This window comes from Protopterus annectens, chromosome 3.part0 (genome assembly GCF_019279795.1).
Source record: "Protopterus annectens isolate FY-2018-M chromosome 3.part0, PAN1.0, whole genome shotgun sequence".
Classification (NCBI taxonomy): domain Eukaryota; kingdom Metazoa; phylum Chordata; order Ceratodontiformes; family Protopteridae; genus Protopterus; species Protopterus annectens.
In genome coordinates, this window is record NC_056731.1 from 1670957267 (window position 1) to 1670973313 (window position 16047).

At 37.0% G+C, this 16047-nt stretch overlaps 1 protein-coding gene across 1 annotated transcript in view; it reads right to left on the reverse strand.

Annotated features, from left to right (window-relative positions):
* ANGPT1 (angiopoietin 1) overlaps nt 1-16047 on the reverse strand; it is a 1835232-nt gene that overhangs the window by 890738 nt on the left and 928447 nt on the right. The gene's annotated exons all lie outside the window — the stretch shown is intronic.

Here is a 16047-nt window from a genome sequence, read left to right on the forward strand (position 1 = left end):
TAGAGGTACTAGTCAATACCCAAGACTGCATTTAGTGATGACTGCCCATGTCCAGGAGGGTTGTGGGTGTTATCCCTGGTAAGAATTTACAGTGCCCCATCCAGTCATCCAGGTTCATCTTGAACAGTGTCATAGAGGTGCTCTGTTTCACATGAATTGGTAGCCTGTTCCAAAGACATGGCAGTCGCTGGGAGATGTCTGTCCCTCCAGCATGTCCTATTTAAGTCACACATAATTCATTCTGATCCTGAGATTTATAAGTCATTTCTAACTTGCTAGAATTGTCATCCTTATTATGTCATATAGTTGTAAAACAGTACAATGCACACTGTTACATAACAGGAGGCAGTAGCATTGAAATGTGGTTGTTTATTAGACAAGGTAGAGAAATAAGTGTTGTCCTGTTAATACTTTCTTTCTGAAAGTGTATTGAGATACAGTTTATTATTCTGACAAATGCAGGGTAATAAACATTCTGTTGCTAATAACACTATATTTGTGTAAAGAAGCTATAGAATAGTTAAAGCATACATCTCTTCCTGAATATAATGACATTGCACAGTAGCTAACTTTACTCATGGGTGTACTAATTAAATAAGTTGTAGCTATTTGCTACTATCTGACTACCTTTGGTAAAAGTGGTTGAACAAGTATTGCCCTCCTCATTCCTGTCCACCACAGAGCTGTTACACTTATATATCTATCAACCCTTATGCCATCTCCTACAGCTTTTGCATGGGTCAACAACTGCATCTGGTAGTTATGCATTTTACAACAAGCTTCCTGCTATCTTATTTATTAAGTCTTCATTTACCTGCTTAATCCAGTTCAAGGTTCCAGTGAAATTTGAGCCTATCATAACAACTGATGAGTGGAAGGTAGAGAAACTTATTCTGGACAAGTTGCCAGTGTGATACAAGATGCACACATGAAGCATTCATCCATGGACAGTACAGAGAATCATCAATTTATTATCTGCATATCTTGTATGTAGGAGGAAACTGGAACATTCTACAAATACCCATGTGAACACACGTTGGAGATGCAAACATCACACAGGAGGTACGCCTCACCAAGAAATTAACTGTCTATCAAGTACTGAGAGAGAACAATAAAAACACTGCACCAGTGTGCCATGACTAACCTATAAATTCACTGAAGGGACTATGTTAGTCACCAATGGGGGCCAGTCTTGCACATGGTTTTCAGAAGATTTAGGTGTTCAGAACAGAAAATAAATACAATTAAATAAATGCCTCAATTTTCCTTTTATGTGTTATTTTCCCTTGTCATAGTCACTTTCACAAACTCTGTAATATCTGCCCTACAAATGGAGTTTTTCTGCTAGTAACATATGAAATAAATATACTGCAATTTAACTATGGCTTAGTAATTGTATGCCGCATGTTGTAGGATTCACATGATCTTGACCAAATCTAGAAGTCTTTGTAATTAACTCTGTGACACATTTTAAAACTAGACACAAAGTAATGGGAACAGCAAAGATGTTAATGCTAGATTACAGCTAGTCAGAAACAAGTCTGACTTAAGGCTACTTACCAAGTCCTCTGAAATTAATGATCCTTGCTGGCTCATTTGTGAATGCACCACCATCACGGCTTTATAACTACGGAGTTTATTTTCAGTACTATGTCTAGAATAATAGCTATTTCTACAACAGTAGCTATTTTTTATAGAAAGAACTATGATCATATTTATTTTTGTACAAATCTGTAACAGGATGTCCTGTCTATGCAATACTTGTAAGAATGTTGAAGTACAGAAGGGATGTATCAATAATCTAGTCTTCATACTTAATGTCTCGATGGGCAGCCTGTAATATAATTTATATACTCATCTCAGTAAGTCCCCTTTGCATATTAAAAATGTCATACAAAAAATAATGCTACAAGTCTAAATGTTTTAAAAATGGATTGGATTCACTGCCATAAATACAAATCATCTTTCCAAAGACCACTGCCAAGTCAGAGTATGTAGGGGCAACTGTAGCCTCGTTGAAATTTCTATTATCTATTATCTGACATGCCAAACAGTCATGATCCAGAATAAGTTTTACTTGGTATAGGGATTCAAGAATAAATGGTCTTTGCTTTTTACTATGACAGTCTGCTATAGCTAAGCGACACCAACTGGCAAACCTGCATGAGTAGAAATTGGCATATGCATAATTCTCACATCTAGACTCACAATCTAAATCAATTAAGAACTGTGTAGAATTGTTTTCACTAGATAAAGTCAAAGATAGCAACTAAGTTTTGGATCTATATACACAAACAAAGGCTCTGTCATATTATGAATATCTGATATAAAGGGAAACTAGGACTACTCTTAAAAGATTTATGTACTTTATGCAGTAGACACAATGATGAAGAACTGGGTTTTATACCTTTAAATAGTCATAAAAACTAGCTGTAGTAAAGCTATCATCTACCACTTCACTTCACTATGGCAATGAAGAAATTGTCTCATGTTTAATGACAACCAACTCATTCTGAAATAATCTGGGATTGTATGTGAGAGGTGTACGTGTACCCTGTCTCTGTAAGCAAAGGTGTCACATGCAGCAACTACAAATACCAAGTAGGTTGTCAGAAACACACAACACCATTTAATTCCTGCCACACACTACAGGACAAACAAAAAGACCTACATAAGCTAAGGCTGTTGAATGCAGTATCCTCAGCAGCCTCAAAAAACTTAATACCAATGCAACACCCACCACAACACATACAGTGCCTCTTCATTGTAGTACATAAAAGCAGACCATCACACAAGCCATCATTTTGGTCATAGGAGACTCCATTGTGAGATACACCAATGCGCAACTCCTCAGGCTAATCAGGGATAAGGTTACAGTTAGTTACTTATTAGGGCCAGGATCTCCCAGATCATGCACATACTCAGGTCAATGAACTACACGTACCAGTATGACTTAGTCATAATCATGTGAGAGTAAATGATCTGAGATGTGCCTTCATGGACTACATGAAGAGAGACATCATGGAGTTTTTGCATTATGTGTCCCAGGTCAGTATATGCCTAACATTAAGCAGCATTTTACCTGCTCAATGGATGATGCCACAACATCACCAAAAAATATTTGATTTTAAAAATTGGCTTAGTTTTTGATGCCATTAGAAAGTTATACAATATTTGTTATCCTGAGATGATATAGTTGATAGACCATGATGTTTCATTAGGGATGGTCTGCACCTGTATCTTCTAGGCTTTCAAATATTTGCTAAAACCTTGTCCAGCCCATAGTGCCTTTTCAAGGCATTATAAACCTGATAAACCATACAATGTAGCTTGAACCAGCACAGAGTAATCTAAAGGTGATACTGCTCAATACCAGGAGTATAAAAAATAAACACAAACTTCACTCCCTGCAAGCTCTCCACACCTTGGAGAATGTAGATATCTGTGTATTTACCGAGTCATGGTTTAAAGCCATGGAGAGCACCCCAGTAGTACAGGGCTATAATGTCTCCTACACATTTAGACCAGCTACTACACAGAAAGGGACAAAGGTGGAGGTGTTTCAATTTACATCAAAGCTAAACACACACCTAAGCACTGGTCAAACAGTATGATGAACTCAAGCTTTTCCTTGTACAACTCAGCATAATCAAAGTCCCATGTGATATCTGTGTCAATTACAGGTAACCCCTTTGTGGCTCAGGAACCCCATACCACTTACTTAAATGAACACAAATCCCTCTCTATTCAGCCTAACACCGTACGCATGGGTGACTTTAACTACCCCACTATAATCTGGGAATTATACTTGATCTCAAACTTGCAAGGACAAAGTCTATTTGACTTTGTTAATATGAATGCCCTGGACCATGTCCACTAGAGGCACCAACATTCCTGACATGTCCTCACCATCATGTGGGAATGCTGCAGACCTATGGAGCACCACTGCCTGTGCAAAGTCATTCACAAAAACTTTCTACAATCATGTATACAACTGCATACAGTGGTACCTACCTCAAATAAGCAGAGGAAAAACTGAAAGAAAAAGCTAACCTGGTGGTATGCTTACATCAATATATTATATAACAAAAGGAAGAAAACCATAGCCAAAAATAGGAAGTGCGATGCCCAGCAAGGTAGAAACTCCCTCTTCAAACAATATAAATAACTCAGGGGGCTAAGTAAGCCTATCAAAGGCAAATTAGAGATAACATTAGCCACCCAGACCAACCAACTGCAAGCTTCATCTATGTCCAAAACCTCAAAGGCAATATGCAATAATGTATTAGACTAATTGTAAATTGAGTCACCTATACTGATTTGGAGGATACAGCAATTCTACAGGCCAATAAATTCAGCTTCAATTTTATTCACTTTCAAACCACAACCTCTTAAGAAATTCCCCAATCAAAGATCTCCCAACTCTCACTTGGGAACAGGTCCTCAATGCACTCTCAAAGGCCAAAATCACTGCATCAATGGCACCTGATAAAGTCCCAGGATGCCTCCTTAATCGCATGAAACATGGCCTGTCAGACCTGCTAGAAGCACTATTTAATCATAGTCTCCAAACAGGCTTCCTGCCAAGTGATTTGAGGACTGCAACTGTTATCCCTCTGCACAAGGAAGGGCCATCAAAAGACCTGGGAAACTACCTACCCATAAACCTTGAAAGTCTTGTATGTAAGACCATGGAAAGAATAGTCATGGACATGAAAAATAATTGGATAAGAAACCTTTAGACATTGTAGCCAACCCAGTTTGGTTTTGTCAAAGGCAGAGCATGCCTACTTATCCTGATGGACTTCTTTGAGAAGGTCATCAAAGCAACAGACAAGGGCAAAATGATGCATACTGCCTACCTCAACTTGACTTCTAGATAAGCTCACAAAATTAGGCATAAATCCCTACGTCACCCACTGGATGGTCAGCTGGCTCACAGCTAGGGCACAAAAAGTCAGGATAGGGGAGTCTACCTCCACAAAGAGGTCAGTCATTAGTGGAGTCCCACAAAGCTCAGAACTTAGTCTGCTATTTTTGGCAACTATTTTTCTTTAGTCAAGGTCAACATCAAAGACCTTTGGCTGACTGAGTTCACAGATGATTGCAAATTAGGTTCAGTGATAGAACACCCCAATAAACATCCTCCAACAAGGCCTGACACACATGAATGACTGGTGCCAGAGTCACATTCTAAAAGTCAGTGCCAAAATTACATAATAGTATATTTCAGAAAGATGACCAACTCTGGCAATTACTACATTGATAATAAACCTCTAAGAGCTGACACATGGGTCAGAGATTTGGGAATCTATGCAGAGAGTGACTTAGCATTTGACCATCACATGTCTTCTTTAGTAAGTAAATCATTCCACATTTTGCAACTTACAAGCAAGGGTGTCGCAACTAGATCCAAAGATGATGTTGTTCCATTGTACTCAGTCCTCATTAAACAAGTTATAGAGTACAATGCCCTCTTTGCTATGTATCTGACCATGCATATGCAACAAATGGCACATCCGCTTAAGTTCCTCACAAAAAGAATACCTGGTGAGACACCATGTTCTACGTGGACTGCCTCAAAGTCTTATGCTTGTATCATGTCTCCTACAGACTGCTGAGAGGTGATCTATGTCCGGCTTTCAGTGTATCCTCTGATCTAGCCTTTATGGACCTGCTGCACATCCACAACAACAAACAGCATCAGAAACACTTGATCTTGGAACTTATCTGCAACATAAATAAGATATGTGCCCCAGAGACTATCCCTTCTCTGGAATAGTCTTCCCATCCATGGAAAGTAGAGTCCCTTCCTGATTTATTCAAGCACAACTTGGATCAGTGGATGAGGAATCATAAATTTACCCATGGTCTGTCTCCTAAGTCCCTATTAGAAAGAGGAAACTTGCAAATGCTCAACTACTCATACCAAAGCTATACCCCTATAATATAAGTGGTAAGAGAACCTGTCAAATACTTTTGGGAAGATGGCTAGGCTTAAAAAGGCCCATTAGGGTTGTTAGGCTAGTAATCACCTATGGACCTATGAACCTATAAATAACAATTCTTCTGAAAAAAAAAAAAACATAGTGTGTCTTATCTAAGTTTTGATAAAAGTTATCAGAAACATGTCCTATCAAAAACTTAAATAATCAGAATTTCTTCTTTCCCTGACTTGAACATAATCAAAGAAGAATCACTCCAACGATTTGACAAAAACACAAACTCTGCATTTTATGTTTGCTCATGTTTGGTATTATTGTATTTCCAAAGGTGGGCACTATTGGATGAAGTAGTGCATTGAAAAGAAAGTTTTTTAAGCACACTTTCTTCCTGATTTTTACCATAATTTTACCCCAAATAATTTCAAATGTAAGTTTCTACAACTAAAATTAAATTAAAAACAACTGAAACGCATTAAGAAAAGGAGGTAGAATAAAAGGCAAACCCTTATTTAACACACTTTTTTCATACATTTTCATTGTTTATTGAGCAAATGTATAGGATTTTACACATGAAAAGCCTCTTATGTCCTCCCTGTTTGATGAATTTCATCATGTTTGTTTCTTGCTGCATTTTTAATCTGCCTTAACACCCTTTTTTAGAATAGACATGTTCAGTTGGTAGCTTATTTGCCAGGAGTTCAAAGTGCGGCTTAAATCAGAATCACTAGATGTATTCCTATCACAAGAAGTGCTATCTGGCATTAGCAATACATCAGCTAAAGTATAAGACTTTCTAAGTGACAGCAATGTGACTTCATGGAATGTGACAACACTGCACCCCATCTGTTGTATAAGCCCGATCCTCTCTTTACTTCTGTGGAAGAAAACACATTTAAAGACATGGTGTTTGTTAACACAATCATTGTTATTGAGTTAGGCAACAAGCAAGACTGAACAAAATTGCCAATGTATGATTTAACACTTGTTTCTCTGATAGTCTTCAAAATTTACCACAAAACAATACCTGTCATATGTCTCTTGACCACCCTCAATCTGAACAGCTGCAATTAAATCACAGTTATGGTGGGCCACTCTCCCTAGACCCTTGGAATTTATTCTATTCCTAAATGCACTCACACTTACAAGTACAAATATGGTACTGTATGCAGATAACAGGGTCACTTGGGTGTGAGAGCACTTCCCCATACTAATTAGCAATAAGCACATGGACAATATTGAGAAACTGTGCCAGGGAATGAACCACACAGATCAATTTATTAAGTTGTCAGAACAAAGTTATAGGGCATACACATTCCTGTGTAAGATGAAGACTACCTACACATAATGGAAAATGGGCTGGTACAATACGGACCAGTAAGTATCTAAGGGTGGTCAGACTTCTAATAACTGAAGCTATATATGCAATGGGCAAACATTTTTTTACTTCCACTGCTGCAGTATGCACTGTGAATAGGATCTTCCACAATGACCAAAAAGATACATATCTCTATATAAATAAATATGGATTTTTTTATGGATGGATAAGCTAAAGATGGCAGAATTGCAATAGCCTTAGCAAAACAAATTTCCTCCCATTTCACAATATGTCTAGACAAGAAACCTCTTTGCTGACAACTAGCTGATTAACATTCAGAATGCCATCAGTGTAATGTCGCTGCCATCTTGTAATGGTGGATGAACTCACATAAGAGAAGGTGAGCATTGCATTTTTATCATTTTTCCCTATTCTTTGAATTACAGTCTCAGAGTCAGTAATATATACATGTCAGGGAAGGCAGAGAACTTGTTCCACATACAATAAAGGAATATGGTTGTGTGACCTTGTGAATGTCATCATTTTGAGTAATGACTTCCCAATCTTTTAGATGTTTTGACATCAACAAATTCATTTTCAAAAAAAAAAAAAAACAAGACATGATTATTCACAGCAAAGCTGGGCCAAGCTGCATCTGGGTACTCTGATTTACAAATAACTCCCTTAACATTAACACAGATCCCCATGAGAAGCTCCAAAGCTAAAGACTGTAACTAGAGCATTAATTCAAGCATCCACGCCTCAGTTTCAGTAGATATAATCAGCCACTGCCATGCAACATAAAAGCTTTTTTCATTCCAGAACAAATATGTAGGGCATTTTACTACACTTACAGAAACACCAATACGTATGGATTAAACACATCCTAAGATCACTGGGATCAGTCATCTGATTGATGATGGATGTCACCTGGGACAAAGCTTCGTTAAGTGTTGATGCAGTTATATATATTTCATTGAAGACTGTTTCTGATATATAATTTCTAGATGGGTCTGAGGTAAGGTTCAGTAAAAGATGACTGCAAATATAACATCATTTTCTAGTCTGCAATGTTAGTATATTCAGCCTTATAAGTTGCACCTAGATCATTTATCTCATTACATATTTTCATTACAGCAACTAGGCCATGACTGAACATGCACTTGTTAACTCTTGTTAATATAACCAACTAACTAACTAAGTAAAGACAAATCAACATAGAAAGCAACATGGATGAAAAAATTAAGGTACTCCCTGCAATTCATAAACACAATGCAGAAAGGCATAAATGCATTTTGAGCAATATGTTTTAGCATACTTCCATGAACTAGTGACATTCAGAGTTGTGGCCCATGGTAATCCATGGTAGCTTGAAAAAAGGAATCCTATCTTTTTTAAAAGGCACACAGAAGCACATGATACATTACTGTGTACCATGTGCTACTGAGTTCACAACAGGGAGAAGCAGGGTGTGGCATGACAGCTGTACAGTCTGCAGCAAGGAAAGGCATCCTAATAAGGTATGTTATACTGACCTAGCTGCATTTCGTCATAGCATTCAGCTCTGCTGTCATGCCTAGAAGTGACTCATCAAAATATTTTACTTATTAGGCTTAACAGTATAGAAAGGGACAATACCATAATACAATAATATGGGAATCTGATACAAGCTCCCATTGTTGGGAGCTTGCCGGCTTCATTATGTATAACTAGAAAAACTATAGCTGTGGCAGAAGGTTTGGGTGCACCACACAGAACTTTCATCATTTGATGAGTTTTCCTACCATATAAAGGAATTTTTTAACAGCAGTTGTATGTTGTTTGCCTCTAAATGCTGAGCAGCACAGTAACAGGGAAAGTGAACTGCTGTATTTACAAGTGCAATACCAATTAGACTCCCATCATTTACCCTGGCACACTCATGCTTTTATGTCTATGGATCATGTACGATCAGAGAGGGGGCCATTCACATTTGTACTCCATACACAAAATATGGTTACAAAGTGGGGTAAGACTGCATATAAAATGTTATCCCATTGTGCAGCAGGTTATCTGAAGTGTGAAGGGCTTTAGTACACCATTTTAGGATGTAATAATCCTGCTCAACGGAACACAAACTTTATAAATAGTGAATAAAATCTCTAATGTTTTTCATATTCATACCTTTTTTCTTTATAACATAAGCATTAATGGACAAGTTAATTCTGATGTTCATATATATCAGAAACAGATACAAGATACAAATATTAACTTATTTTGTATGCCTACAATATCCTTACTGGATCAACAAAGTCAGTGCAATTTAATAATGAAGTATATTGTTTTAGGTACAATACACTTGGCAATTTCTCCACAGAAGAATGGGCAAGACAAAAGTATTTGTTTTTTTATGTATTATTTAACTACTAAGACATTTACAGCTTATGCCTAGCAGCTGGTACAAATTTTAATAGAATTTACTAGTGGCTATGGGAGTTAATCCCACATTTATGAGATATACACTGTTTGCAATGAACTGCCACAGCTCCCTGCCAAGGAGATATATTAAACAGGCATGATAAAATGTAATGCCTTTTGTAAGGCATACTGCAAACATCACAGCAGGAGGATTTTACTTATAAAAATATACACATAATAAACCTTAATTGATTTAAAAATAAGGAGTGTTATTTTAAGGGATTTCTTAAGGCACTTGTTATTGGAAACATAACCACTATATTTATCACTTCATGTTACAAACAGAGAATTAGCAAAGTTTGGAATCAAGTTTGCAGGCAGAGCCATAAACTTCACAACCATTTTTTTTAAAAAGAAGTATGATCCTTTCCCATCCAGTGTTATTACATCCATACATATTTGTGTGCATTTATATACATATCTCTCACCCCCCTCTGCACACACACACACACACACACACACACACACACACACACACACACACCTTGCATATATCCAACTTACCTTTTTCAGCAAGGCAGGTATCCAATGATAAACCAGCCATTCAAACAAGCAGCTCTACACTTCCAGTTGGAGACCAAAGCAATGAACGACCAAACATACAGCACTGTTTTATATATATATATATATATATATATATATATATATATATATATATATATATAAATATATATATATATATATATATAAATATATATATATATATATATATATATGTGTGTGTGTGTGCATGGATCTACTTCACTTACCCGAACAGCCGCTTCACCGACTTTTACTTCGCCAAAACGAAAGGACCGACAAATGCAAAAGAGTGACAACCGGAACAATGACTTACCACTCCAGGTAAGTAACCACTTGGCCATCCTGAAAAAAAAATGAAGAAAAGTGAACACACCCATGTGGAGGGCTTTGACCCCCATGCTCCTTTATGTGTGGGGGGAGCTACACCCCTCACCCCCATCCCCCTAACTAAATATATCAACTCTGAGATTGCACTACCATGGGAGTAAGGGGCAAAGTTCAACAGGATGGCCAAGCCGTTACTTACTTGGAGTGGTAAGTCACTGTTCCAGATGTCGGTCTTCTGCGTTTGTCAGCCCTTTCATATCGGCAAAGTAAAAGTTGGGTAATTGAAATGTCGGTCTACTAAAGTAGACTCATATATATATATATATATATATATATATATATATATATATATATATATATATATATATATATATCTATATATATATATATATATATATATATATATATATATATATATATATATATATATATATATCTATCTATCTACCTATATATATATATATATATATATATATATATATATATATATATATATATATATATATATATATATATATATATGGGTCTATTGTATAAGTTTGAAAATACACTTCTTCGAACTCACGCAGTAGACCCTGGGTTACGCGAAAGTGCACTTAATCGAAAGTGCACTTTCGTGAAACCTGCTTCAGCGAACGGGCTACTACTGATGTTTAGTGCAGTAGTTACGGACCTTAGGGTTAGGGCGTCATGGTAAGGGGATAGCTAGTAGGGCTTTCCCCTTACCATGACCCGCTCCCTAACCCTAAGGTCTGTAACTACCGCACCACAGTGGAGGACATAGCACGTTTTCCTGCTGTCCTCCACTGTGGTACGATCCGTTCATAGAAGCTAAGCTAGCGAAAGTGCACTTTCGCGTAACTGAGCGGTCTACCGCTCTTTTTCGAATACGTGGCATTCGATGAAAAGCAGTAGACCCATATATATATATATATATATATATATATATATATATATATATATATATATATATATATTTACAGTGTGTCTGTGTGTGTGTGTGTGTGTGTGTGTGTGTGTGTGTGTGTGTGTGTGTGTGTGTGTGTGTGTGTGTGTGTGTATTTATGTATGTGTGTATAAATAGGCAGTAAGAAATACTGCAGACAAAGGAATGAAAGCTGACTTACTTATTAGCTTTCAATATTTATACTCAGCTGTGGTAAAAACACAATGTATCAATGTGTGTGTATTTGTGTGTTTACAGAAGAAAACATAGGATAAACATGAACTGCATCTCAAGGGAGTTGCTTTCACATTTTTGCACATTCTAATCATTGCATAGACTGCCAATGAATATAAAACCTTTTATTTTTTGAATATACAGGTCAGATTTTTTTTTTTTATATATACATTAGACTGCACACTAGTTCAGTGAACAGTTTTAGTTTGTTTAATATTAAAAAAAAACTCTCTGGAGACAGTGTTCAAATAAAGAAAAGGGACACCATTTGTGTTAGAGCTGCAATAAGATAAAGAAATTTAAAAATATATTCCTTTACAACTCTGGTAAAAGAGAAACTGGAGGTATCTATTCAACAATATTTTGACTGGTTAGGAAATCTGTTCCATTCAAATAATAAAGGGTTTAAAACTGAGGCAGGCCCGAGCACTGGACTTGAAATGATACACCCCAAAACTTAGTTTTTTATTAGTATTCCTTATTGAGGTATTTGAATATACAGCAGCAAATAATAGACTAGCATAATAGCAAAGAATCAACAATAAACACTATAGGGCAAAGATAATAAAACTCCAAAATAACAGAAAAGGACCTTTTGCTGCACCCATATCATTAAAGATAAGCCTTCATCCTTCTATGCCATGCAGCTGGCAAGTGCAGGTTCCATATGTCACAGTCAGGACTTCATTCCTCTATGCCATGCAGCTGGCATGTTCAGGTTCCATACGTCACAGTCAGAACTTCATTCCCCTATACCATGCAGCTGGCATGTGCAGGTTCCATAGGACACAGTCAGGACTTCATTCCTCTATGCCATGCAGCTGGCAAGTGCAGGTTCCATATGTCACAGTCAGGACTTCATTCCTCTATGCCATGCAGCTGGCATGTTCAGGTTCCATACGTCACAGTCAGGACTTCATTCCTCTATACCATGCAGCTGGCATGTGCAGGTTCCATAGGACACAGTCAGGACTTCATTCTTTTATACCATGGAGGTGGCATTTGCAGGTAATATTGGTCACTGCCAGGATGTCATCCCTCTGTGCCATGCAGTTGACTAAGAGTCAAAAGCAAAGCTACTGTAGATGGTGGAACCAGAGGTACTGCAAAGTACTGGTTGTTGAGCGGCAGCCCCATCAATTAAAATGCTGGAAAACAAGTTTCTCTTTGCGTTACAGAAAGAAAGAAAAAAAGCCACCTTTCCCATTTATTCGGGTTGTAGAGTTTTGGAGTTCCAATTTCTGTTAAAAATAAATAAATGAGTACAGCCATAAATACATAAATAAAATTATGAAATCTGCTTACTTAGTTTGGCCAGCCAGCAGTTAGAAATATAGTCCAATGGTGAAAGCAGTGATTACGTTTTACTACCAGTGTTTCATTGCAGATTGGCTGGGCTGGTAGTCAAGGCAGTGAGTTGCTGTTTTCCATGGGCTTAAGTTACCTAAAGTGACTGGTGCTTGAGGCAATCTGAATAAAAGTAAAAAAATTGGTTGACAGAATGGGATACGTATAAGCATGGGGGAAAAACGTTTTTCTTTTTTATTATTATATAAGTTTTATTATTAATAATAAATAGTATGTCTGCTCTGCTGGGTGAGACATTGGTTATTTGGTTATTAAATGAGGTGCTGTCCTACTGCCAGCAGGCTGTAGGGCAGTGTGACATGTACTGTTTTTCTTTCATAGATTTAATATTGTCAGTGTGTGTGTCTGTGGGGGGTAGGGGGGTATACATACATCTTTCAAGTGGCATCTCTTCCAAGGCTGATTCTTAACTTATCTCATTCCCTTCTTTTGAACTCTGGAAGTTTAGAATGTAACTTCCAATGGGCAGAGCCTAAGCTTTTTTGATAGAATCAGTTTATGTCTGCACATTTCAAACAAATGCTTATATCTCTGGAACCATAAGGATTATGAAATACATGTAAATTGCAATCACGTTTGCACAAACTATTTTTGCAGTGTTAGTATTTAGTTTCTAGGTGTTAAGCTACATTTTATGTCACAGTCAACAGAGTATGAAGTTTGCAATGTTTTGTAAACAACTTACAATACCTCTGTGACCACTCAAGTTAAATACATGCTATCAGCAACATTTTATTCATCAACCTGAGAGCTTTCACAGGAGTCTAAGCAGTTTGGTCTATGCTGCTACTTTGTTGAGTTATTTAGAAAATATGAAATGTATAACAATAGAAATAAATATTATATGAACAACAATTAATATCTCCTTACCTGCAATAGATAGAGGTCAGATATCAATACAGTTATGTTTTTCATTGTGTAAGCTTTAAGATGAAATATTTTAACACTCTGTATGTAGCATGGTTTTAGAAGTAATTATTAAAGCAAATGTTGCCTCACAGCAAAAGGTTCTCCCATTCGATTCTCGGCTTGGGTTGGGAGTGCCTTCTGTGTGGCATCTGCATGTCCTCCCCGCGGTCGAATGGGCGTTTGAAAGACATGCGTTGAATAGGCGTGCCTTCGTTGAAGGTTGGGCGTCGGGCTGGCAACTCTACACCATAAAAAAACTAACTGCCAATCATTAGTGGACCGGAGTTCCGCTGTGGCAACCCCTAACCGGGAAAAGCTGAAAGACAAACAACAACATTAAAGCAAATGTGAGCAGACAATATTTGACACCTTCAGGCATCAGTAGGATGTTGCTGCAGAAACACCTGGAAGCATCACTCAGCTGTAATGAGTTACAACCCTCACATCTAGGATAGGCTTCGGCTTTCATATGCCCAGAACAGGACAAAACAGATGTCAGAGAATAAATGGATAAATGAGGAGGACAGAAGCTTTGAAAAGAAGATATAATACAGGGTGCAGTTTAAACATTTAGGGATGATGGTTTATCTATAACATGCTCACAGTGAAAGGAATGCAGCTGCATGTGGCAGACTTCAAGAAGAAATGGGAAAATCAAAAATAGGTGAACTCAGAAATATATGGTGGGAGTGAAAAAGGCAGAAAATGGCAGAATGAAAAATAAGACTGACATACAAGACAACAGCATATTGTCATGTAAGTTATTTTATTTATAGAAGGTTTAGAAAAAAAAGTTGGTCTTCTCATGACAGCAGAAGTATTGCAATGGCTATTTTTAAGTTTTTGTCTATGCAAATTAAGTTTAGATTTGCAAGATAAGATAACAGATTTCATTTTCTGTCTGAAAAATGAAAGCTTTGCAGAAATGTGATTTTCTTTCATTTGGTAAATCCATCTTGGCACTACTGAAGAGTTTCCTAATAAATGGGATACTTGTAGTATTTACCCTTTTAACTGTCTGAGTGACTTAAATGTTTATCAGTGCCATAAAGGTGCTACATGTAATGAATTCTTAAATACAAAGTAAGTAACATTCAAACTTGAAATGCTTAATAAAATGTAGGTATAGAACTCAAGACACTTTATAGAAACATTCCACACAAACTTTCTAGAACGTGTCTAAAGACACTTCTGTATATTATGGTAGGAACTGGGGTCAAAGCAGCTACTACAGCTTCAAACATCTAGCAACTTCAAACATTTAGCAGTTTGTCAGTTGAGAATACTCACCAAAAACTGTATATATGGCCAAGGGTTTTTTGCTAGTTTTTCTTTAGAATTTTGCAGTAGTTAAGATGTCAGGAAAGGCACACAAGATAGTATATGCTCAGTGCCTAAGCTGGGCAGTATTAGCAAGGCATTACTGGCATTGTTAAAAATAAAAACGATATGCTACATTTAAGCATTCAGTTTATGAAGACACTGTAGTCCAAGTAATATGATTAAAATGTACTGTATTGCTCTGAAAAAGTGACCTACGAAATCCCACACTAGTGACTATAGAACTGTGACTAATAAAAAAATGACTTATCATGACAGAAACATAGGAATGAATACGTCTTAAGTACCATGTCAAAATTCAGGCTAGTCTAGAAGTCAAACATATCCTTATTGCTCAGACATAAGTCTGTAGAAAATAAATTGTACAGACCATACCCAATAACTAAATGCCTAGGACTCTGTCAGACTAGAACCTAAATTCTGACTTACACATTCTGTCCTTCATCCCCAAAACAAAGAAGCTACTCAGATTACTGTGTTTTATAAAAGTGCATTAAACAATTGACTACAGAAAAATGCTACAGACAGACAACCTCACACCTAAAAATCTGTATGGTACATTCTGTTCACTAACCTGCAAACCTCCATACTTAAATTGGGGACTACTTATCAAAAAACTTTGAGATTCAATACATGACCATATTACTATAGCCAAAACAGCGCATACTGAAACAAACAAGAAT